The sequence below is a fragment of the Saimiri boliviensis genome, chromosome 1 (assembly GCF_048565385.1).
Source record: "Saimiri boliviensis isolate mSaiBol1 chromosome 1, mSaiBol1.pri, whole genome shotgun sequence".
Taxonomy (NCBI): Eukaryota; Metazoa; Chordata; class Mammalia; order Primates; family Cebidae; genus Saimiri; species Saimiri boliviensis.
In genome coordinates, this window is record NC_133449.1 from 226,737,371 (window position 1) to 226,764,698 (window position 27,328).

The 27,328-nt window shown below is 39.0% G+C and overlaps 1 long non-coding RNA gene across 1 annotated transcript in view; it reads right to left on the minus strand.

Annotated features, from left to right (window-relative positions):
• The window catches only part of LOC141580892 (uncharacterized), a 433,710-nt gene that overhangs the window by 316,054 nt on the left and 90,328 nt on the right, over positions 1-27,328 (minus strand). The gene's annotated exons all lie outside the window — the stretch shown is intronic.

The window sequence follows — 27,328 nt, forward strand, 5'->3', positions numbered from 1 at the left end:
TTTGATATTTCCATCTCTATCATGTAACTCAATGATTAACAAAAAAAACAGAACATATTTGCTCTTTGGGGATATCAGAAAAAAAGACAATGACAGCTCCCCATGCTTGGCATCCCCAGGACCAAGACATTGATATACAAGAGAAAACCATTCTCCCAAGGGCCACTGGGATCACAGTCTCTTTCCTCCCTCTAAGGCCCAGGAGATGAAGAGCCCAGCTCCCCACAGCCTACTGTGCTTCAGGATTCAGAGTCAGAGTCATCTAGATGTTTGAGGTCTGGCTTTGCGCCTCTGCCTGCCTGGAATGAGTTGGCTCCTCCAATGGGTCAGAGGATGCTGGAATCTCAGTGCTCATACCCTACTTACTGATGAGAAAACTGAGCCTAAGGGGTGAATTCACATGATCTCTACAGGTTAGACTGTCCACTTAGTGACAACAGCAAAAAGGGGGCCTGGGCCTGTATTCCAGGTCACCACTCTCCTCCAAGTACCTCGGACCACCTCAAACACTAAATGATGTAAGTTAGCCCCTCTCCAGAAAGAGAGACTGAAAGCCATCAGCAAATCTATTAGAAACTAATTCTTTTGTTCTTCATGTTCTTCATGAATTCAATTTTTTTTTTCAAGATGGAATCTCGCTCTGTTGCCCAGGCTGCAGTGCAGTGGCATTATCTTGGCTCACTGCAAACTCTGCCTCCCAGGTTCAAGCGATTCTCCTGCCTCAGCCTCCTGAGTAGCTGGGATTACAGGCACCCACCACCATGACCAGCTAATGTTTGCATTTTTAGTAGAGATGAGGTTTCACCATGTTAGCCAGGCTGGTCTGGAGCTCCTGACCTCAAGTGATTCGCCCGCCTTGGCCTCCCAAAGTGCTGGGATTATAGATGTGAGCCACCTAGCACAGCACAATTTTTATTTTCAAAAGGAAAATCCTCAGCATTGACATGGGAAGCCAAATAATATATACATGACTACAAGATCTGACTGAAAACTTTCTGCAAAAGCCAAATACCCTCTTATATCTTCTTATGTCTTCCATCTGGCTGATCCATAATCTACCTGATTACTCTCATCTAATTTGAAAGTTGAGAGGAAACTAATAGCATCGACAGACAAAAAGCGAAGTCATCCAGTTTAAAAAAACTAAAACCCAGCTGAGCTGCTCAGATTCTCTAAGAGATAATCATTTGCTCTGAACTTCTATCAACCTATGAAATAAATAATCATTCTCTAAATGATCACCCAATAGTATTTGGGTGCTTTCTAACTAAAATCCAGCCATTAGTATTCACAATTAAAGTTTATGGAAGCCTCACTTTCCAATGCAGCCTGTAAATTATTTAGCAATAGTGTGTGGCCTGCTTCTGTTTTACAAGCCATTAGTGGCAGCCCTTGTCTGCTTCCTGAGGTTCAGTGATGAAGCTCAAGTGACTCTAGAGGCCCTCAAAGCACAATACGAACCTGATCTGATACGTGGCTTTGAGGTCTGCCTGGCATTTATAGCTAGAACATTTTTAACAACGAGATATTACTTGACTTTAGATAGATTTTTAGGTTAGACTAACTGTACATCTTTCATTGTTAAATAAGAAATTGTCAAATAAGTCATGGAAAACTGTATAATATACTTTTAAAAAAGCATTAATATGGAAGTCAGGATACTCGTATCCTATATTACCTCTACCCCTTCTTCCTATTTGTATGATCTATGTCAAGTCATGTTACTTTTCTGGGTCTCAAACTCTTCATGCATTCAATAAGAGAGCTAAACCAGGTGGCCACAGGCTTCACTGACCTAGGAATTTTCTACTCGCTTCTCATAATTTGACATGTTCCCTTTGTTCGAGTGCTCCAGGTGCACTCTTTGTAACTTTCCTTCTCCACGTTGTTTGTAGAACTGTAAATGACAGGATACGCCATAAACAATAGAAGATTTTCACATTAGTAAAGATGATTTTGCTCATTTTCAGGAAATTTTTATTTTTGAAGATGTGCTGAGTCCTTTTTACAGATTGATCTTTGAAATTCAGAAGGCAAAGGCTATATTTAAAGTGGTCTGTTTTTATTCATTTGACTCCTCCTCAATTCCCTTCTAGATTCAGCTTCCCTTTATTGTTCTATTCTTGGGAAAACAATGTCCATCCTTCAGGTTGACTGTATTTGTGAAGAAAGCAACATGCACTAATTACGTCAGTCTTCTGAACAGTTTATAAAAGAGCTCACAATAGCTTCAAAGGAATGAGCAGTATTTATTGAAAGCACCTTACAGAGCTCAGCCCTGTGGACAACATGAAGGGGGATGTCACAAACATGATCGTTGTTTGGTTATGGCCAAAGCGCCTGCATTCTAAAGTGAGAGGCAAGTAACATGTGAAACCCACGTAAACAACAGTGTCTGGCACAATGTTTACCAGAGAAAGTGTTCAACCAGTGCCTATTATGCTTCCTGATCTACACAATTTTTAGGAAAAATAGTAATGCCATATTTTGGGTACAATTAGTAACACTCTAATTATGACTAGAATGGTTTCCTCAGTTTGTGTACTACTCTTTAAATATATCACTTAAATGAAAAGAGAGAGACAGAGAGAGAGAAAGAGAGAGAAGAAAGAAGGAAAGACCAGAGGAAGAATACAGATAGGATAAAAACTGGAAATCATGATATACAAAGATTAGTTGAAGAAACTGGAGCTATCAAACCTAAAAAAGGGTCTTGGAAATAGAATACTGATAATTATATTCAAATATTTGAAGGGCTGATTGCTATGCTTTAAAAAATGAAGGAGATATGTTTCAATTATGTATAAGAAGGCAAAACTAAATGCAGTGTTAAAACATAAATTAAGGTCGTATCAGGGAACAGTGCAGTGGTGAGAAAGGGATAAGTCCACATACTGCTATTGGCTTTCCACAATAGCCCAATAAGCTATATTACCTTGCCAGAGGCAAAAAAAAAAAAAAAAAGTGTTTCGCCTATTGGAAATATGATGTTATTACATTAAATGAATTATACAAATCGTGAAATATGTATCACAAATGTATTTGTTCTATGATCATGAGCAAATAATAAAGATAACAATTTAAAACAATAAAAACCTAAGGGCTCCATTGCATAGATCATATTTGATCTGTCACCCCTCCCTTCCACACACTCTGACCTGACCTTAATTACCCTAAGTCTCTGGGAGAGAAGTTATGAATGAGCCACCATTAAAGGAGTGTTAAAGTAGAAAATGGAAATCTTATCAATCATGATTATGCATCTATTAGAGATGCTCTGTGAGTCTCTAATCTAGGATTTTATCATTGCAAGCGCTACATTGCTATAGATTATAAGAGAAGAAGTCAACAGAGTGAAGTTAAGGAAGTTTTCATCAACTGGAACTTTGTGAATGTAAAAAGACTTAGAAAAGAAGAGATAAAATGACTACATAAATCTAAAGAAGCAACATTGCAACATGAGCAGCAATAAGAATAAACATCGCCGGGCGCGGTGGCTCAAGTCTGTAATCCCAGCACTTTGGGAGGCCGAGGGGGGTGGATCACGAGGTCAAGAGATTGAGACCATCCTGGTCAACACAGTGAAACCCCGTCTCTACTAAAAATACAAAAAATTAGCTGGGCATGGTGGCACGTGCCTGTAATCCCAGCTACTCAGGAGGCTGAGGCAGGAGAATTGCCTGAACCCGGGAGGCGGAGGTTACGGTGAGCCAAGATCGCGCCATTGCACTCCAGCCTGGGTAACAAGAGCAAAACTCCGTCTCAGAAAAAAAAAAAAAAAGAATAAACATCAAGCTTGCCATAACCTGGTGGGGGCAAGTCAGCAAATCTGACCTGACCAGCTGTAGCAGGGCAGTTGTCAAGGGGGCTGGGAGGTGAGGTGGTGCCAGGTTAGAAAAAAGAAGCAAACAAGTATGGTAAAAATTTAGTTCAGGAAAGGATTAATATAAATATATAACAACACCAAGACCTCTATTAATAAATAGACAAAACGTGTGAACAGTTGAACTCACATGAGAAAAATACAAATAAGAAAGAAACATATGGAAATACATTCAGCTTTACAACTTAAAATTAAGAAATAGAACTGCAAATGAAAACCAGAACACAACCATTAAATTAACCAAAATTTTGCAGAAGAAACCCAGTCAAGGCAAGTTTCAGGAGAACTGAGAGTATTTACATATGGTTTATAGTATTGAAAATTTGTATAAGCCTTTTGAAGGGGGATTTAGTAATACACTCATGCAAAACCACTATATATATGTGTGTGTGTATTATATATTTAATATATATTGTGTGTTTATATACATAGTATGTATATAGGGTGTGTGTGTGTGTGTATATATATATATACATATATAGTATATGTGTGTGTGTGTAGTTGTGCATCCGTTGTGTTAACTTTCATGTGAGCAGAGAAAACTAGAATCTGTTTAAAAAATAGGGCTGATTCATTTTGGGGACTCATCACCAGCATGGTTTATAGGTAGTCCCTTCACCCCAGCTGCAGAGCCATGCCACAGCTCTGGGGGCTTCACACACCTAGGCTAGAACTAGAGGTGTCTACCATCACACTTTAAGATTTCTTTGTTAACTATTTAATAATGCCATGTATTTATATAAGGGTAGATTGTTTGAAACATATGTTTATATTTCATATTCAAATAAAATCTTATTGGTATTGGTAACATACATATATTGATATATATTACAATAATTATATCAATATAATTATATTTATAATAAATTGATATAATTCGTATAGTATGTATACATACACAGAGGTAGATAGATAGATGATAGAGATAGAGAGAAAGAGAGAGAGAGAATGATCATAACCGTTAGCCCATTAATCCTATCACTTTGAATTTCTCTAAAAAAAAATTGAAAATAGAAAAGCCATTTGTACAACATTCATAGCCATATTACATTAAGAAAAAAACTGGAAATAATCCAATCATTCCCCTGATATTGAACATTTAATTATATACATAATCAATGAAACATTATGTGACCATAACAAGCAAAATAGGGAAATTGGGAAGTAACATGAAACTGTTTATGAACTATTAAGTAAAATGTAGAAAACAAAAGTGTGTGCACACTTATTTTCACATGTATGGCCATGTAAAAATACCTCATGAATGGATAGACTGGAACATAAGTACTAAGAAAGGAAAGAAAATCTTATTAGAATATTGGTTAAGTGTGATTTCTTTTCCTTGTTCTTTTTCAATGTCACCTTCACATTTTAACAGTGTTTTAATAAAGACTTTTTTGTTAAGGAATTAAGAAATTTTAATGTTTTTTCATGGCAATAATGATAAAAACAGGAGCTACTGAAGAATTAAGAGCCTAAGGTTATAAAATCTAAATAGGAGGCTGATAACATATTCCAGGCTGAAAGTGACATGGAGTTAGATCAGGTTGCAGAGTGAGAATAAAGAACAAAAGATAATAATGGAGGTATTTTGGGGGAAAAATGCAATAACAGGAGTTGTTCGATACTGGCAGAAAAATTGAGCAAACTCATCTTTCTACGTTTGATGAATAATGAGTAGCCTGGATACTAGAGGTTTATTTATTTATTAACAAACATTTATTGAGCACCTACCATGTATCAAGCTCATAGTTCTAGGCACTGAACCTTAAAGATAGATTCATATTCTCATAGAGTTTACAATAATCTATTTCTGTGAAAGAAGAAAGACATTAAAAGATTAGATAGATGATTGATAGATTTTTAAATATCATATGATGTTAATGATTAAAATAGGATGATTTGTCTGAGAGTGACTTGATGTCTGCTGTATACTGGGTAATTAAGGAAATATTTTGGGGTGGGGGCTATATCATTTGACACAATCTGAATGTCAAGAAGGGGCTAGCTATGAAATAAATACATGGGGCGGGAAGGAGGGGAGAGCAGAGAAATAGTGTCCATTACAGAGAAAATTTGGTACACAGGTCTAGATTTAGGTCTGGTGCTTTTGAGACGTCAAAAAAAAAAAAAAAGAAAAGAAAAGAAAATCAGAGTAGATAAAGCACAGGGTCCAAGAAGAGAGGCATAGATTGACAGAGGATATAACTTATGCAAGGTTAAGGAATTTGAATTTTAAGCTAAATGGGGGTGGAAAGCAGAAAAGATACATAATTTGATGTACTTTTTTTTATAATTTCAGTTTTTATTTTAGATTCAGGGGGTATGTGTTTAGATTTGTTACATGGGTATTTTGCATGCCACTGAGGTTTGGAGCATGAATAATCTCGTCACCCATGTAGTGAACGTAGCACCCAATAGGTAGATTTTCAGCACTTGTCTCCTCCCCGTCCCTCGCTTCTAATAGTCTCCAGTGTCCACTGTTCCCATCTTCTTGTCCATGTGCACCCAATGCTTAGCTCCCACTTCCCACTTCTAAGTGAGAACATGCAGTATTTGGTTTTCTGTTCCTGCATTAATTTTCTTAGGATAATGGCCTCCAGCTGCATCTACAATGTACATTTTAAAAAAAAATGACTAGTGCTGTGTAAAGAATAGATTGCATGCACAAGAGGGGAAACAGAGATCCCAGTGAGAAAGTTGTAGTATCGGCCCAGGAGAGAAGTAAGGGCGCATACCCTTGTCCTGAACAGTGGTTATGATAGTGAAAATAGAGATAAGTAAACCAGAGAGAATCTGTACTAAATATGGAGTTTACAGAGTTTCTGACAGATTGAGTAGCAGGCCTCTGGAGGGATATGAGTCCTGGAGAGAAGGGGAAGTGAAAAAAGGAAGATTCAAGGATCAATTTGATGGAAAGGTGCAATGAAGGAAACGCTGCCACAGTTGATGCCATAAGTCAGCACTGGTTGCAGCAGGTATAGGACAGATGAGCTTAGGAAGACCTTGTTATTCAGTGGATCTACTCAAATTGGTCATTCCAGAGTATTTTCTTACTGAGAAAAAGAAAAACACTATTTTCCATCAGAAAGAAGTTTGGGTCATGAGTTAATTACAGAGACCTTGAATTGTAACCAGACTACAGCTTCTGGGAAGAATATAACCTGGTTTATGTAATGTTTGAAGCAACAAGGTCTATAAATCCATGAGCCTTTTACACATGACCTCATTGATCCCCACAAAACTCAATCAAGTTTCTGATATCCATATTGACAAGCCATAGAAAATAAGTCTTCTTGTGTTTGTTTTTTCTTTATTCTCATGGGAAATGCTTGGGCCAAATGAAAAAACTTAAAGACCACCATGACACTAGTTTCCTCATATTTCCATGTTTAAAAGGACATTGAGATTTCACAGTGGCCTGAAATTCTCAGTAAATTTCATTGGAGCTGCTCCATGCTTCATTTGGGAAACTCAGTTCCCTGCACAATAAACTTTTAAGTGTTTATAGAAAACAGCGCTTAAATAAAACATCAAGATTAAAATAACCTATCTTGCCTCCCACTTTACATAACATTTGGAAAGTCATTCTGGATTCCTACCCTAAAACTTGTTTTTTTAAAAAAAACTGTTCTAAAACATCAGGGGTAAAGGACACTTAGCAAAGCTGCTCTATAAATTGATTTTATATTGGGACATGCAACTTAATGATCAAGACAACTCACAGAGTATTTTCAAGAGTTTTATTTCACCTTTAAGATTTTAACCAGGCAAATGGCTGAATCAAGAGATTCAAAAAAAAAAAAAAAAAAAAAAAAAAAGAGAGAGAGAGAGAGAGAGAGATTTCACCACAAATGCTATTGGTTCAAACCCAACCCAATTCAACTGGAAAGCAATTACCATTTGCTGATCTTTGTGAAGTGTATTGGTGGGCTAAATTCAATTTTTAGCAAGGAAAATAAACATCTACAATGTTTCAGAGCCTAAAGTGGGGGAAGCAAGGATTAATTTAGCTATTTCATGTCAGGATTGATACATATTACAAATGCAAGGTTGCAGGATTGACTGAGAATTTTCACCAATGATACACAAGAGCACCAAAAAAAATCAAGGAAAACTACATGCATTTAGTATATAAGTATATCTGTGTATGTGTGTGTATACATATATATGTATGTATATATGGATATATGCATATTTCTTTTGAAATATTATAGATCTTAATATTGAGAAACCTCAAAGATTAACAACATATAGTTTTGTAGCTCCTTACTGCTCCCAGAGAACACATCTCTAGACAGTCAAAATCCCATGGTCAAAGTACACCTCTTGCATATAATTTCTCCCCAAAAAGTACTATGATATAAATGAAAATTTGAAACAAGATCATGAGATCCTTCACAGAAATGTTTGCATGTGCCTCTGGCTTTTTCTACATTTTATTTTCATTTCTATTAAGAGTTGTGTGTCTCTTGTGCATATCCTCACACCACAAGTTAACTGCCTTTTCTACTTTCATTGAAGTTTAATTCCTCCCCTGTTGAATAATTCTTGTGCTGGCTGAAGCAATGGCTGGAGTCATTTCATGCAATGCTTTTGTGATACTAGTCTAACAAAATTAATAAACTTCACGGACCTTCAGAGTCATAATACTCAGCCAAGCCCAGAAGTTACATCTGCAAGGGCCCCTGTAATGTACCATTTTGCTAAGTTGGTATCTTAGCTCAGGCACATTGCGTTGGAAGAATGGTCTAGCCAGTGAGTGAGATCGGCTGATTGCTCAATCTTTTCTCTACGCTGCAGCTTTTTATTTTCTTTGGTAGCAAAAGTTTAATTTTGCTTCAATTTATGGTACAAAAATCTATTATAGTAATGTTTGAAAATCTACAGGTTCTGGAAGTCTTAGGAATCCATTCCCAGGAAATGTCAAAGATCTGCTGATGCAAGTGCATTCTACTCCCCCAGCGACTGGCTGGAAGTTGGCTAAGAAGGTGATGGTGGCAGCAGGCAGAATGCTTCTATTTCCAAATGTGGGTGATTGGAAGAATGAATATGCTATTACTGAGAAGAGAGAATGTATGAAAGGGAAATGAAAACTTCAGTTTAAACATCTTGATTTTAAGTTATGTTGTGACAAATAAAATATATGCCACAGGAAAATGGATCTTGAGAGAAAGACAAAGAAATGAACTTTAATTGTGGACATCTTCAGCATAAAGGTAAAGGCTGAAGTCAGATAGAAGGTATAGAAAATGGCTCTTCCAAAAGTTCACCAGATCATGCAAACCCAGACCTTCACTGATCCTCATGCGGAGCAAGGGCTGGAGGTCACAGACTCAGTTACCATTCAAGATGTCAATTTTCTATTTACTCCTTTTCTGTGTATTACACATTTTTCTTTTCCTGAGGACACTTGAACTGTATCTTCACACACTAAAGTGACTAAATGGAACAAACAACCCTTTAGTTCACTATTTCAGCCATGTGTAAGCTAAGTCTGGCGTAGGCCCCTCTGTGAGAGTGCCACAGTCAACGTCCCCATTCAGGGAATCACTACTTTAGCTGCCATTACAGGGACCATAATTTTGCTCCAGAGTTTTGCAGAGTTTGATTTAACTGCCAAAATACACAAACCAGTTTCTGAAAGCAAAATGTTAATTCATTCAGTCATGTCTTATTTCCTTTTCTTTACTGGAAGGTTTTTCATTACAAATTCAATTTCTTTAATAGATACAGGGCTATTTAAATTTTCTATTCTGTTTTCTTTTATTAAGAGTGGGAGTACAATGACACCAACTTGAAGAAAAGCTTATATTTTTATAATATCTAAAAATAAAGGAGAAGAGGCTTTCCTTACAAGAAATCTTTTGTTTAAATCTTCCATTTCTGATGAAAACTAAGCCACCATGAATGTGAAGTCCAAAAATGTTGGTCTTTCCTTTTAATACAACACAGATGGATGCTGGGCCCCTGTGAGACCATGCAGGGGAGCAGCGTTTCATTTGGAAAGGTCACATCAGAATTAAGTTGGTTTCAGGAAAATTAAACCAAATGAAAACTTTGTGTCCATACACTTGCTCTTCCAAAACCAATTTTAAGCTCTTCCATAAAGACAGAATCAGGCCTAGAATCAGTGCAGTGTTACCTACCACAGGCTCTGCTGACGATAATCTGGATATATGCACCAATTCACTGCCTGGAAAACTTCCCCACTTGTCACCGTTAGTTCTTTCACTAGACACTCTGTGCCTCACTTGCTAGGAAGTTCTCTGTGAAGGCAAATGAAATAAATTAATGAATTAAATTGCTATTATGCCTTTCCTACTTGCTGATTCTCAAAAAAAGGTGTAAAGTTTAAAAGTTTTAATAATTAATAAAAGCTCTTGGTCTGCATCTAATTTAGTGTAAAACAGATCAGGTGTGAACAATCCTTCTTAGCTATGTAAGTTGGGAGCAATAACTTATGCCTTAGAAAAAAAAAAAAAAAAAAAAAAACATAGTAGGCTGGGCGTGGTGGCTCACACCTGTAATCCCAGCACTTTGGGAGTCTGAGGTGGACAGATCAACTGAAGTGGAGTTTGAGACCAGCCTGACCAACAAGGTGAAACTCCATCTAAAAGTATAAAAAAATTAGCTGGGCGTGGTGGCGCATGCCTGTAATCCCAGCTACTCAGGAGGCTGAGGCAGGAGAATCGCTTGAATGCAGAAGGTGGAGGTTACAGTGAGTTGACATCTTGCAACTGCACTCCAGCCTGGTCAACAAAAGAGAAACTCCAACTCAAAAGAAAAAAAAAAAAAAAACCTATAGCGGATGTGACCCATGGTAAACCAACCCCATAATGTAGCCGTCACACAAAGGATTTAGAGACAATGAATTTTGCCATTGAAGTGTTTTGATGTGAAGCCATGACATTTAAAGAATTTCTTCAAGAATTTATCCTGTAGGAGATTAGACACTTAGCATTTTTCATTTTTATAGGCAAATAGGAATATTTTCTATCATTCATCCTAAAATTACCTTTTTAATTTAATTGTTAAGAATTTGTATAAATGTATTCATATTCAGCTTGTCTGGACTCATTCTGTAATGTCATCAACTGTTATAATAGAAGGTAAAAGACTTGAAGTCAGACATGGATCTTCCACTTAGTAACTATGGATTTTTGTTCAGTCACTCCATGACTCTAAGCCTCAGCTTTCTTATCTGTAAAATAGTCGAAATATGACCTACACTTCATAGGAATGATGTGGGGCATTGGGAGGGGTGGTATCTGGGAGTATCAACATCAAAAGACTTTGGAAACTGTAAAACTTTCCACAAGCGGAGCTCTCTGTGCGTACCACAGCTCTAATATTCTCTTCCTGGATTTCCTTTATGAGACCAGGTACTCTAAAAGACCTGTTCTAAAAGAAGATAATGCCTTTTCTTTTTTTCAACTTTTATTTCAGATTCAGGGAGTATATGTACAGGTTTGTCAACTGGGCATATTATACAATGCTAATGTTTGGGGTACAAATAATTCCACCACCAGGTACTCAGCATAGTACCCAATAGTTTTTCAACCCTTCCCCCCACACCATAATCTCCAGTTTCTATAGTTGCCATCTTTATGTCTGTGCATCCCCAACATTTAGCTCCCACTTCCAAGTGAGAACATGAAGTATTCGGTTTTCTGTTTCTGCATTAATTTGTTTAGGATAATGTCCTCCAACTGCATCCATATTGCAGAAAAGAACATGATTTTATGCTTTTTATGACTGCACAGTATTCCATGGTGTATATGCATTACATTTTCTTTATCCAGTTCACCACTGATGGGCACCCAGATCGATTCCATGTCTTTGCTATTGTGAATAGTGCTGCAATGAACATGCAGTACTACTGCATTTGTCTTTTTGGTAGAATGGCTTATTTTCTTTTGGGTTTATACTCAGTAATGGGATTGCTGGGTTGAGTCATAGTTCCAAGTTCTTTGAGAAATCTCAAAACTTCTTTCCACAGTGGTTGAATTAATTTACATTCCCACCAACAGTATATAAGCATTCCCTTTTCTCTGTAGCCTTGCCAGCATCTGTTGTTTCCTGACTTTTTTTTTTTTTTTTTTTTTTCACACAGAATCTCACTCTGTGGCCCAGGCTGGAGTGCAGTGGCACGATCTCAGCTCACTGCAGCCACCACCTCCAGGGTTTAAGCAATTCTCCTGCCTCAGCCTCCTGAGTAGCTGGGATAACAGGCATGTGCCACCACCCTGGCTAATTTTGGTATTTTTAGTAGAGGCAGGGTTTCACCATGTTGGCCAAGCTGGTCTTGAACTCCTGACCTCAAATAATCCACCCATCTCAGCCTCCCAACCATCATATCTTGTGAGACTTATTCACTACTATGAGAACAGTATGGGGGAGACTACCCCCATGATTCAATTATTTCCCATTGGATTTCTCCCACAACATGAGGGAATTATGGAGCTACAATTCAAGATGAAATTTGGATGGGGACACAGCCAAACCATACCACCCAGCTGATGTCTGCATTTTCTTGTAGAGAAGGGGTTTTGCCATGTTGGCCAGGCTGGTCTCAACCTCTTGACCTCAGAAGATCCACCCATCTTGGCCTCCCAAAGTGCTGGGATTAAAAGCATGAACCACCAGGCCTGGCCTGTTTTCTGACTTTTAAATAATAGTCATTCTGACTGGTGTGAGATTATTTATCATTGTGGCTTTGATTTGCAATTCTCTGATGATTCATGATGTGGAGTATTTTTTCATATATTTGTTGGCTGCTTGTATGTCTTCTTTTTGAGAAGTGTCTGTTCATAACTCTTTTTTTTAATTTTTTTAATTGCATTTTATGTTTTGGGGTACATGTGAAGAACATGCAAGATTGTTGCATAGGTACGCACATGGCAGTGTGGTTTGCTGCCTTCCTCCCCTTCACCTGTATCTGACATTTCTCCCCATGCTATCTCTCCCCACCTCCCCATCCCCGTCCCTCCCCCATTTCTACCCAACAGACCCCAGTGTGTAGTGCTCCCCTCCCTGTGTCCATGTGTTCTCATTGTTCAACACCCGCCTATGAGTGAGAATATGCAGTGTTTGATTTTCTGCTCTTGTGTCAGTTTGCTGGGAATGATGGTTTCCAGTTTCGTCCATGTCCCTACAAAGGACACGAACTCATCGTTTTTGATAGCTGCATAATATTCCATGGTGTATATGTACCACATTTTCCCTGTCCAGTCTATCATCGATGGGCATTTGGGTTGGTTCCAGGTCTTTGCTATTGTAAACAGTGCTGCTATGAACATTCGCGTGCATATGTCCTTATAGTAGAATGATTTATAATCCTTTGGATATATACCCAGTAATGGGTGGGATTGCTGGGTCAAATAGAATTTCTATTTATAGGTCCTTAAGGAATCACCACACTGTCTTCCACAATGGATGAACTAATTTACACTCACACCAACAGTGTAAAAGTGTTAATATTTCTCCACATCCTCTCCAGCATCTGTTGTCTCCAGATTTTTTAATGATTGCCATTCGAACTGGCATGAGATGGTATCTCAATGTAGTTTTGATATGCATTTCTCTAATGACCAGTGATGATGAGCATTTTTTCATATGTTTGTTGGCCTCCTGTATGTTTAATGGGATTGTTTTTGCTTGTTCAATTGTTTAAGCTACTTATACACTCTGGATATTAGACATCTGTTGGATGCACAGTTTGTGAATACTTTCTCCCATTCCATAGGTTGTCTGTTTACACTGTTGATAGTTTGTTTTGCTGTGCAGAGGCTCTTTTACTTAATTACCTCCCACTTTGTCAGTTTTCTTCTTGCAATTGCTTTTTAGGACTTAGTCATAAATTTATTCCCAAATCCAATGTCCAGAATGGTGTTTCTTAGATTTTCTTCTAGAATACTTATGGATTGAGATCTTACATTTAAATCTTTAATTCATCTTGAGTTAATTTTTGTATATGATGAAAGGTAGTGGTCCTGTTTCATTCTTTTACACATGGCTAAGTAGCTATCCAGTACCATTTATTAAATAAGAAGTCCTTTGTCCATTATCAAAGATCAGATAACTAAAAGTATGCAGCTTTATTTCTCAGTTCTCTATTATGTTCCATTGGTCTGTGTCTGTTTTTGTACCACTACCATGCTGTTTTAATTACTGCCACCTTATAGCATAGTTTCACATTGAGTAATGTGATGCCTCGGGCTTTGTTCTTTTTGCTTAGCATTGCTTTGGCTATTTGGGCTCTTCTTTGGTTTTGTATGAATTTTAGATTAGTTTTTTCTGATTCTGTGAAAAATGACATTGGTAGTTTTATAGGAATAGCACTGAATCTGTAGATTTATTTGGCAGTATGGCCATTTTAACAATATTGATTATTCCAATCCATGAGCATAGAATGTTTTTCCATTTGTTTGTATCATCTATTATTTCTTTTGGCAGTGTTTTGTAGTTATCCTTGCAGAGATCTTTGACCTCCCTGGTTAGCTCTATTCCTAGGCATTTTGTTTTGTGGCTATTTTAAATGGGATTGCATTCTTCATTTGATTCTCAGCTTGAATGATATTGGTGTATAGAAATTCTTCTAATTTTTGTATATTGATTTTGTATCCTGACACTTTACTAAAGCCATTTATCAGATCCAGGAGCACTTTGGGGGAAATCTTTAAAGTCTTCTGGGTATAGAGTCATATTGTCCATGAAGACAGATAGTTTGGCTTCTTCTTTTCCTATTTGCATGACTTTTCTTTATTTCTCTTATCTGATTTATTTGGATAGCACTTTCAATACTATGTTGAATAGGAGTGGTGAGAGTGGGCATTCTTGTCTTGTTCCAGTTCTCAAGGAGAATGATTCCAATTTTTCCTGTTCAGTATGATACTGGCTCTGGGTCTGTCATAGATGGCTTTTATTATTTTAAGTTATGTTCCTTTGATTCCCAGTTTCTTGAGGGTTTTTATCATGAAGGGATATTGGATTTTGTCAAAAGTTTTTTTCACAGCCATTGAGATGATCATATAGTTTTTTAGTTTAATTCTGTTTATGTAGTGAATCACATTTATTTATTTGCCTGTGTTGAATGAACCTTACATCCCAGGAATGAAGGCTACTTGATCATGGTGAATTAACTTTTTGATGTGCTGTTGGATTTGATTTGCTAGTATTTTGTGGAGGATCTTTATGTCTATGTTCATCAGGGATTTTGGCCTATAGTTTTCTTTTTTTGTTGGTGCACTTTTGTCAGGTTTGGATATCAGAGTGATACTGGCTTCATAGAATGCATTAGGGAGGAGTCCCTTCTCCTAGATTTTTGGGAATAGTTTCAGTAGGAATGGTACCAGCTCGTCTTTGAACATCTGGAAGAATTGAGCTGTGATTCCATCTGGTCCAGAGTTGGTTTTTGTTGTTGTTGTTGCTGTTGGTGGTGGTGGTGGTGGTGGTGGTAGGTGTTTTATTATGGATTCGATTTCAGAACTCAATATTGCTGTTCAGGGTTTCAATTTCTACCTGATTCAATACTGGGAGATTGTGTGTTTTCAGAAATTTATCTATTTCCTCTAGATTTTCTAGTTTTTGTACACAGAGCTGTTCATAATAGTCTCTGAGGATCTTTTGTATTTCTGTGGAATTGGTTGTAATGTCACCTTTGTCATTTCTGATTGTGCTTATTTGAATCATCTCTCTTCTTTCTTTGTTAATCTAGCTAGTATTCTATTGATCCTGTTTATGCTTTGCAAGAATCATCTTTGGCATTCACTGATGCTTTGTATTAATTTTTAGGTCTCAATTTTGTTTAGCTATGCTCTGATTTTAGTTATTTCTTTTCTTCTGCTAGTTTTGGGGTGAGTTTGTTCTTATTTTTCCAGTTATTCTAGGTGTGATATTAGATTACCACTGAGATCTTTCTAACTTTTTGAGGTAGACATTTAAGTGCTATGAACTTTCCTCTTAACACTGCCTTTGCTGCATCCCAGAGATTTTGTTATGATATGTCTCTGCTTTCATTTGTTTCAAAGAATTTTTTATATCTGCCTTAATTAAATTGTTTACCCAAAAGTTATTCAGGAGCAATTTGTTTAATTTCCATTTAGTGTGGTTTTGAGAGATCCTCTTGGTATTGATTTCTATTTTTATTCCACTATGGTCTGAGAGGATGGTGGCATGATTTCAGGTTTTTGTTTTTTTTTTCAAGTATATTTAGGCTTGCTTTATGGCCAACCATGTGGTTGATCTGAGAGCATATTCCAAGTACACATGAGAAAAATGTATATTCTGTGTTTGATGGTGGACAACCAAAATACTAGCAAACCAAACTGAGCAGCACATCAACATCTACATTATGAGATGTCTGTTATGTCCAATTGATCAAGTATCAACTTAGCTTTCTGCCTCAATAATGTGTCTAATGCTGTCAGTGGGGTGTTAAAGTCTCCCACTATAATTGTGTGGCTATGTCTTTTTGTAATTCTAAAAGTGCTTCTTTTATGAATCTGGTTGCTCTAACTTTGGATGCGTATGTATTTAGGATAGTTAAGTCTTCATGTTGAGTTGAACCCTTTATTATTATGTAATGCCCTTGTTTGTCCTTTTTTTACTATTACTGGTTTAAAGTCTGTTTTACCTGATATAAAAATAATGTCCTTGCTCTCTTTTGTTTTTCATTTGTGTGGTAGGTCTTTCTTCAGCCCTTGACGTTGAGCCTTTGGGCATCATTACATGTGAGATGAGTCTCTTGAAGATAGCAGAGGGATGGGTCCTGCTTTTTTAATTCAACTTGCCACTCTGCCTTTTAAGTAGGTTATTTAGACCATTTACATTCAAGGTTAATATTGATATGCACGATTTTGATCCTATCATGAAGTTATTAGCTGATTGCTTTGTAGTTGCTATTGTGTGGTTGCTTTATTGGGTCTGTGAACTATGTACTTAAGTGTCTTTTTTGTGGGAGAAGGTATTTTTGTCTCAGGAATGCCAATAGTTTGTATGTTTGGTCACTTTACAAAATCCCATATTTCTCAAAGTCTTACATCATTTTCTAAAATTATTTTTTCTTTAATTTTGTCTGACTTAGTTCAAAAGACCAGCTTTCCAGTTCTGAAGTTTTTTTTGTTGTTTGTTTGTTTGTTTGTTTGTTTTTCTTTGCTTGGTCTAGTCTATCAATAAAACTTCCAACTGTATTTTGAAATTTCTTAAGTGAGTGTTTTAATTCCAGAAGCGCTGATTGATTTCTTGTTAAGATGTTTCTCTCTTCCTTCAGAAGTTTCTAAACTTCCTTTAGAAGTTTCTTTCCGCTGATTTTCAACCTTATCTTGGATCTCATTAAGCTCCCTTCCAATTCATGATTTGAATTCTTTATCTGTTATTTCTGAGTTTCCATTTTGGTTAGGGACCATTGCTGGAGAGCTAGCGCAATCCTTAGGTGGTGCCACTACAATCATATTTTTCATAGTGCTAGAATTCTTGCACTGCTTCTTCTCATCTGCAGATACCTGCCCTTATAATTTTCATAATATTTTCATGCAGGTAAGACTTTTCCTTTTTCTTTCTCTATATTTTTTTCCGTTTCCCTCCCCCTCTGTAGGGAGTATACAGAATGCTGTGTAGGATCTTTTGGCTTTGCTTCTATAGCTCTATGCACTTCTTTCACCAGGTTTTATATTGAGCTGTGCAGTCTGATCTACAAGCCAGTAGACAGTGCATATAGGTAAGAGTAGGCTATGGAGCTGAGTATATAATTGATCCTTGTTTACCAGCAGAAGCCCTTTGTTGTCTCAGGCAATGGACTGATCCATGGAGTAGACAGTGATCTGAGCTCCCCGCTCAGCCCTGGGAAATGGAGACCATCACGGCTAGGCCAAGACTGGACAAGTCCACCTACGGGTCCCCAAAGGGCAGACACAAGCACCAGCACCAAAGGAAAATCCATTGCCAGCCACCTAGCTTCTAGATCCGTGCCTAGGAATGGAGCTGGGAAAGTCCTCTGGCCTCAAGGTCTCTACATGGGGATCAGAGCAGTCAAAACTCCTAAAATCCAGGGCAGTGGGTACACCAAGTGCTTAGAGATCTACCTGGCCATGCAACAAAGAGGGACCCTCTGCAGCAACATCTCTTCACAAGGAGGAGTGAAGTGACCCGGACTGCTGAACCAGGCAAGCAGGTGCTCTGAATGCCTGGAGATCTGCCTGGGCATGTAGCAGAGAAGGCCCCCATCCCCACACCAGGATCTCTGCACAAGAAGGGTGAGACAGCTCAGGCTGTTGACTGAGATGAGCAGGTACTTCAAATGTCTGGAGATCTGCCTGAGTGGAGCAGAGAGGGCCTTCCTGTACCAGAACCTTTGCACAGGAAGCGTGGGGTGGGTCAAGCCTCTGATCCAGGTGAGTGGATGCTCTGGAGATCTGCCTGGGTGTTGAACAGAGAGTGCCTAACTGTACTAGGGTCTATGTGCATAAAGGGTGGGGCAGCTCATGCTGCTGGTCCAGGCAAATGAGAATTCCAAATGCCTAGATTTCTGTCTGGTCGTGGAGTAGGGAGGGTCCCACTGCACCTCTAGCTCAAGGGAGTGGCCTGGGGCAATCAGCAAGGGCACATGCAGACAGGTTCCAGGTTTTCCAGCCAGCCCTGCCTGCAAATCTCATCACCCAGGAGAAAAATGCAGCCAAAGCAGCTCTCCTCCCATCCCTGGCCCGTGATAGGGGAGAGCACAATCCCACAGCCTACTACTGAGGTCCTTTTCACAGTTCTGGCTATGAAGGTCCCTCTGCCCCAGCAGAGAAGGCACTCCAGTCTCTGGCCCAATACTAAAATGCCAGAACAGCCATGCTGCTGGGTCACCAAAGAATGGCTGACTTTGTATACACCCAAATTCAAAATGGCATCCTGCTCTTAGTCCCAGATCTGGGGGAAATGTCAGCAACTTTTCCCAGCATCTTTCCCTCACAGCCTCTCCAAGCCACTCCCCATGTTAGATCCAGAGCTTTGGAGAAACACATTCTCTCCCCTCCACCTGGGTTGCTCAGGTCCCCAGTAGAAAGGTGAGTCACAGAGGGAAGCTGACTGCCTCTCTCACATTTGGGGCTTCAGTCACTTTTATCAGCCAGATGCCATCACCAGGGCTCTTTGCCATTATTCCCAAAGACGTGGGTATCCTTCACAATTCTGCTGGATTTCCATTTTCCTTCTTGAATTAAAGCTCACAGAATTGATCTTTATGCACTATCTTGCTATTTTAAGTGGCTGAAGCACATTAAAAGCCTCTAATCCACCTTTTTTGTCAGCTTGGTCAAAGCTTTCAGAATCTCAGCTCACTTTCTTATTTATAGCTTCAGTTTTTTATTAATAATGTAACACTGGATAACATTATATAGGGTTTACTATGTGCCAGACATGACTCTAAGCACTTTATAGATATTAGCTTATTTAAACCTCAGGACAACTTTACAAATGTTTTACAGTTAGGCAAACTGAGGTTCATAGAGATGAGTAACTTACTCCAGGACACAAGGGAGGGGTAGAGCCACATGTGCCAGATGTACACACAGATGACTTGGCTTCCCGTAGCCTCATGTTGGACAAACTTAAAGGAATGAATCATGTTCCATTCACCAAGTGCCATTTCTTGGATTATAATACTCTATGTCCTAGCCAGTAATTCACATCTATGAAACCTCATTAAGGACATAATTTAAAATATGGAAACATTTTTATAGCCAAAGATGCTTACTACAATGTTAATAATAATAATGGATACTGTATAAAAAATGAATATTCAATAAGAAGGGAATTATTTTAAAAAAAATAAGCATCATTGAAAAAATTTCAATCATCAGTTATACTTTCATTTAAAATTATGTTTAAAGTAATATGTGAGAACATATAAATAATACTGCTGTAACGTCAAGTGAAAAAAGCAATACACAAAGTTTGTGACTGCAATTACACAAAATGCACACAAAAAAACAAAAAGGAATGAGAAGAAACAAAACATTTATTGTCTCAATGATTTTTTAATACCTTCTAAGTTTTCTGTCTCCTTTTAAAAATAAACATATATGGTTTTTATAATAGACATGTAATAAATTTTATTTTGCAATTTTTCATTGATTTTTCTCCCTAAAATTGCTTCTCTGCTGCACTTTACACTTATCTGCTATTCGATACCCACCCTGTCAGTGTTGAGAAAGGGAAGAATAAGGTTCACTTGGTCCTCAGTTAAGTTGACACACAGTCAGGTGAAATGCCTCAACAGTCTTTATTCTAAGGAGAACATACAAGCATATGACACTTAACAATAACAAAAATCTTGGGAACCAATAAAGAGAAGGAAGGAAGCCAGCAAGAAAGGAAGGGATGAAAGAAGAGAGGAAAAGAGTGGGGTGGGAGGGAAGACTAAATAAAGCTAAAAATAATTCCTAGCAAAAAGTACAACTGTAATAGATCCAAGATGTCTCTTCAATCAGGGCCAGATAAACAGAAAGAAGTCATGACTGATAGCAAGGTAAGGAGGGCAAAGTTCAAGAATAGACAAGAAAAATCACCTGAAAGGACTTGGGTAGGAAATCCCAGAAAAGCAAGACAAGAGAGAAAAAGGATAAACCTAGTTATTGCAGGTCTGAGGGTCTGCATCAGTTCAGTGTCTAGATAGGAATTGCCTCAATTTCAAGTGGCGGAAATTTAATACAGGAATTGATTACCAAAGTGCTGAAAAGAATGGAGGACACATACGAGAAAGGTAAAGGTATCCTGAGATTAGGTGCTGTAAAAAAACCTCCTCAATCCCAAGGGCCAGAAAAGCAAAAGACAAAGGGTTGTTACACAGTGCCTTTAACTGCAGTGTCGCTGAGACTGCTAGAACAAAGTAAGAGCTAGAGCTGTTGCTGCTGCCATTTTCAGGAAGTCAGTAGCCCATCATCTCAATGCTATAGAAACTGAGAGACCGAAAAGTTTCCAGCTACTACTGCTGCCACTGCTGGAGCCAGAGCCCAAGCGCACAAGACACTGAACTTCTGAGGCTGCTGGAGCAACTGCCATGGCTGCTGCTGCTCAAAGTGCTCAAGCAGTAATCCAGGCACACAGATGATCTTGCCAGTTGAAAATCCCAATGCCAGACACAATGCTGGAAGCAGGGAAAAATGGCTCTTCCCTTTTTCCTGCCTTCTGAATTCCTGCTGTGCCTTCCTTGGCAGAACCTAACCAAAGGCCAACTGGCAAAAGAGTCTTAGAAATGTTGTGCACAAGCTTCCAGCCCTTGTAATACAGAAATGGAGACAAAACTCAACAAAAGTAATCAGCACCGGGACTAAGGTGAGACCAGCAATAGCCTCAAGCCTACATTGATGCTGATCTCAGGAGTTACCGCCCATAGTCCTCTTAAACACCTTTGCAGAAGACTGTGATTACTCTCTAAAACTCAGAAGAGTCTGCGATGGGACATAAATAGGCTCCAGTACTAACATTAGAAGGATGCAAGGATAGACGTCCTAACACATAATACACAAAAGATCTACCATTTAATACCACTTGACATTTTTTTATTATTATTTTTTTTTGGAGACAGAGTCTTGCTCTGTTGCCAGGTGCCAGGCTGGAGTGCAGTGGCATGATCTCGGCTCTCAGCAACCTCCGCCTCCCGGGTTCAGGCGATTCTCCTGCCTCATCCTCCTGAGTAGCTGGGATTATAGGTACACGCCACCATGCCCAGCTAATTTTTGTATTTTTATTAGAGACGGGGTTTCACCATGTTGGCCAGGGTGGTCCCGATCTCTTGACTTCGTGATCCACCCGCCTCAGCCTCCCAAAGTGCTGGGATTACAGGCGTGAGCCCCTGTGCCTGGCGGGCATTTTATTATTAACGAGAACTAAGTATCATTTGCAAACCTGAAGACTATGTTTGCTCAGGACTCACAGCGTTCCAGTCCCAACTCAGGCCCCAAACACAAGAGTTTCACCTACATTGCTATTTAAAACTACAGTCATGTGCATCATGTTTTGGTCAACAATGAACCACATAAATGGCGGTGGTCCTGTAAAATTATAATACCATATTTTCGGCCGGTCTCGGTGGCTCACGCCTGTAATCCCAGCACTTGGAAGGCCAAGGCAGACGGATCGCGAGGTCAAGATATGGAGACCATCCTGGACAACACGGTGAAACCCTGTCTTTACTAAAAGTACAAAAAATTAGCCGGGCATGGTGGTGCATGCCTGTAGTCCCAGCTACTCCGGAGGCTGAGGCAGGAGAATTGCTTGAAACTGGAAAACGGAAGTTGCAGTGAGCCAGGATCAGGCCACTGCACTCCAGCCTGTCAGTAGAGGAGGCTCTGTCTAAAAAAAAAAAAGAAAGAAAGAAAGAAAGAAATACCATATTTTTACTGCATCTTTTCTGTTTAGAAATGTTTAGACACACAAATGCTTACCATTGCATTACAATGGCCTACAATATCCAGTATAGCAACATGCTGTACAGGTTTGTAGCCTAGGAGCAATCAGCTATAAGATATAGCTTAGATGTGCAATAGGCTACGCCATCTAGATCTGTGAAGTACATACACTCTGTGATGTTTGCACAAGGATGAAATCTCCTAGGGGATACATTTCTCAAAATGTATCCTCATCATTAAGCAATGCATGACTGTATTGATAAAGTTAGTGTCGTTTTCTCTGGAATAAGCAAAGGTGCAGCTTACAATTTCCAGTTGATCTCATGCTTTGTTTTTCCTTCAGGTTCACAAAGTTGTTATTTGTGATGTTATCAAACAATAATGGAGCAGTTTAAGTTGGTCTCATAATTTCTAATGTTTACAATGGTGATAATCAAATTTTTTAAGCAAGGAATGCTGTCAGGGTGCTATTATGGACAGATAAACAAATGGCTTATTTTTAAAATTAGTCTTCAGGATGAGATAATGAGCTTTCCAAGCAGATAATTATTGAGTCAATTTTACAGGTGAGAAAGCTGTCATCCACACACACATACACACACACACAAACTACATAAAAATAACTATGTAAGTGAATTTTAACTCCCTAGAAACCAACTTGGCCACAACTTGGAGTCCAGTTCTGCATCCCTAGAGAATCCCTTTTTTCAAGACACCTGAAGAGGCATTTCTCCCAGCCCCTTCACAACAACCTGGTTACAGAGTTACTACACCTGGAGACAGAGACAGATTTAAGGATGTTTTCAGAGACCAGTAAAACTGGGAGTGCTCTCTGGAGATTGTGTTGCTGAAGACTTTCTGGTTGCTTTCCTTTGGGGACATACTAGAAAGCTCTTCCGGAGATATTTATGGGAAAAGAACTTCATCCCCACCATCCACCCCAAGCTAGACCTACAGCCAGCCAGCCACTGTCCTCCTGGGTCTTCACTACAGCCCAAACTCAAAAGGAAACATGAGGTAGTAAAGACCACACTAATAGGCAAGAAATCTATTCAAGCTGAGGTCCAGTCTATAGTGCCTCAACATTTTCTCACCTGTAAAACAGGATAACTGTGAGAAGTCTAATACACTGCATTTCCCAAGTTTTTCAGTGCTTCTTTATGTGTCTGTAACCCCACACACAGCCCACCCCAGTGATACACATCCACACACCAGGCCATGAGCTCATCTTGCCAGGCCAGATAGGTGTCCCTAGTATCCTGCAGAGTCTCCAGCAGATTTGTTAAATTAAGAAATGAGAGAAAGCAAAACACATTAAGTACTGGAAAGTACCTTGAGAAACACAGTTTCTTACATTTCAATAGGACTTTATAGTTTGTAAAGCATATATATGTGTATGTACGTGTGTGTGTGTGTGTGTGTGTATATATATATATATATATATATATATATATAATTTTAATTCTCAGTGAGCTCAGCTGATACTATTATTCTCATTTTATCAGATGGAAAATAAAGTTTAAAGAGATTAAGTAATTTGCCTAAGCCTCCGATAAGTAACCTGCTGTCCTTCACAAATGTAAGGTGTTTCCATTTTCTCAACGTGAACATTTTTCTTTCTTGACTTTCCCCCTCATTGTTTTCCAAAGCAGACCAAGGAAATGGAAAGGCTCCTTTGTCATAATTTGCAAGGTGCATTTTTCCCACTGCTGTCTTCCACATTACCTCCCTGCATCCAGGTCTTCTTTCTGAATGGCTGGAGTTGTTAGAGTATGTTTGGAAGAGAGTAAAGTGTGGGCCATCCCTCTGCCTTTGTAAAATGGACCTTTACACCCCTGGGTGGTGTTTACTCCAGGAAGAGTGGCTCCACCACCTCTCACAAACCTCCTACATGGTTCCTAATAAACTAAATGTAACACAGCCAAGGGAATAAAGTGTTTGAAGAAATGACAGTTTAAAGTACTGAAATATATGGCTGGTGTTTAAGGATCACAAATCAGTTAATCAATGAATGGAAGATTGTATGTGATGGCTTCCTTCTAATTGTGCTGTAGGAAGTCATCTTTGTCTTTTACCTGCAAAACAGAGCTCAGAGGGGCTGCCTTTTAAGTTCCCTTATTAGACAAAGGTATCATAAAACATAAGGGGACAAGTAGGGCAGAGAGGGAAGGAGGGATGAAGAAAGCAAGGGACAGAAGGATGAGCAACATGTTTCAATAACATGCAGCTTCATAAGCTAGCAGGGTTTATTGCCTACACACATAGAAGTGGGATGTTGAGAACACTTGCGATATGATCCCGGAAAGGAAGGCAGAGGCCACTGCTAATCAGAGGCAGGAGAGATGAGGTCATACACACACAAGATACAGTAATCTGGAGCAAAGGATGAAGAAAATCCATGACTGATCCTCGTGGAAATTTTGAGCAAAAGAGGGTCTTTGGGAAATGGCTATTGCTACCCAAATGAGCAAGAAAAGTCAAACCTATGGGTTTAATAATAATTCTAATAGACATCCTGTACTGACACCATCTTGTACAGATCACCAATACAGGAGCTGAGCAACACCTCCTATATTGCTTATCTGTTCCTATAGGAACACCATGTCAATAACATCAGCAAACTTTTATTATGTGCCAGACTTCTAAGCGCTCTGTAGATATTATCACATTTATTCCTTACAACAACAATGAGGAAGATACTATTGTCACCATTTGACAAATGAGAAAGGGAGACAAAGGATTAAGTGACTTGGCTGAGATTCTCAGCTAGCAAGTGGTCATGTCAGGACTGGATGCTGGGCAGTCTGATTCCAAAGTCCATGTTCCTAGCACTTCTCTATCTAGTCTCACTCTCTCTCCTGCTCATTATCTCATTTAATCCTCCCAATAACACAACTAAGCAGATATTATGATCCCTATTTTACAGAAGAGAAAACAGATGCTGAGAGGGGTTGATGTCTGCTCTGCATCAAAAATAAGCAATGGGGTCAGGATTCAGACAAAACCTGTCATAAACAACAGCCCATTTACTTTCTCTCCAACACATTGCCTGCCTAGGGAATAGACTGTACATCTCGTAAAAGAAATGGGTAAGGAAGGGGGAAGGAATATGGCCTCATTTTTATATGTCAGGCTTCTGAGAGCCAGGTTTGATGTGATTCTTTGGCTGAAAAAGATACCTATGTTCCCAAATCCCCACTCAGAAATTATGCATTTTCCATGTGGAAGGTCCATCAGGATTTGCAGGAGTAACCAGGACTCAAAGACAACCTAACAACCTTCCCTTCCCCCAGTTAAAAGGGCAAAGGAAGGGAAGCTAATAGTCTTCTAAACTGCTAGGGGAGAATATCTGTTCAAGAAAAGATTATGTTTTCTGTAAAGCCAAACAGAGTTGGGTTTATTTCAACAGAACAACATTCCCAGAAGTCCTCTTTTTAATATGTTGCAAAACTACTGTTCCCCAAGCTCACTTTTGGATGTTTCCTACCTCTTTTTTTATTATAACTCAACTCAGAGGAATTCAGCTAGAGAATTACAAGAGGAAAATCCAAAACTGAATAAAGATCCCTTTGGGAAGAATTTCATTAACAGCATAGGCTTATTTACCTTGAGACTTTCTCATCCCAGGAGCACTGACCCCCATAATGGTGAAAGCAAACTCAGCCTAGGCAAAACTGTAAATGAAGAAAACTGTTTCCCCACCCCCATTTCCCACCCTCGGTAAATACACAGCCTCCTTCCAAGGTCCTCCGATGTTGGGTGTCCTCATGCTTCATGAAGCTTCTACAGGCTCCACACAGGCTAGTAATTCAGATACACACATACATACGCACGCACAAGCGCACACACACACCCCACCACCACCAACGACAACAACAAAGCTGCACCAACACAGATGACTAAAGAATACATTTAATTACAGGGGATCATATGGCACACCACCTAAGTGATGGACACCTGGTTACCTCATGACCCACTTACACTAAGACCAGTCCTGCAGAGCCGCAGCTCAGAGTAGGTCAATAACTAGCTCACCCTACAGCTATCAAGAGTGTCGAATTCAACTTGCATAGAAGTGAAGCAACAAATCTAGAGTCTAAATATATGTGGCATCTGACCATGACTGTGTCCCAGCCCCATTCTCCCAACATTTTCTACTTCCCTGTTCACTCCCTCACCTATACTCTTGCCTTCGATCAGCGTTGTCTAAGGATATAATCCTTTGGACTTTGGAAAACCAAGCTCTCCTCTTTGCCTGTGATCACACCCAGAACACTGTCAGCAGTTGCCTTTACTTTCCCATCTCAAAAAAACAAAAAACAAAAAACCTGTCTTAATATCTTGTATTGCTTGTCTTTCCCTTTAGAGTGGCCCATTGGATCTTTTCTATGTGTGACCCAGTTAGTGGACAGTGAGGGATGTCCTGGAGTGATTAATGTTTCCCAGACAAGTCTGGATAGATTCACTTACATACAGTAAATCTCCCTGTCCTGCTAGTGCTAAGATGTCATCTTGGAAAGCTTAGAGTACAACAGGCACAGGAAGCCAAGGGTAAATTCATCAGGAGCAAATGCTTTATTTGACATTGAAACTCCTCGAGCATTATTCCAGAGTACCAACTTGACTGAATTGAAAGCCAAAATTGTTCTAATCAGCTCCATCTCATACAAAACCATTGGCTACAAAGAAAATATTTTTGACCTATTTATTTCAAGCAGCTGTGCCTTCATTGGAAAGGATGATTGCTTTAACTTTTGGGCTTTCGTAGAAGTAGATTGTACCCTTCTCCAATTCTTATTCTGTGTTTAATTCTTACCAAACTGTGGTAAGAGCATCAGTAAATCCTAATTAAGGTCTTTTTGTGGCAAGTCCTTATGCTAGGAACCAGTAAGATGGAAAGGTGTTTGCTTTATATAAGCAGTCAAGGAAAGAATGCAGGCAAGTGTTGATAATTCTGATCCAAAACCAGAACTTCCAGACAACTGAAGGAAGACTGGCAGACTAGCTAATGTTTAAAAATATTCAGATAAAAATGCCAATTCTGTATCTA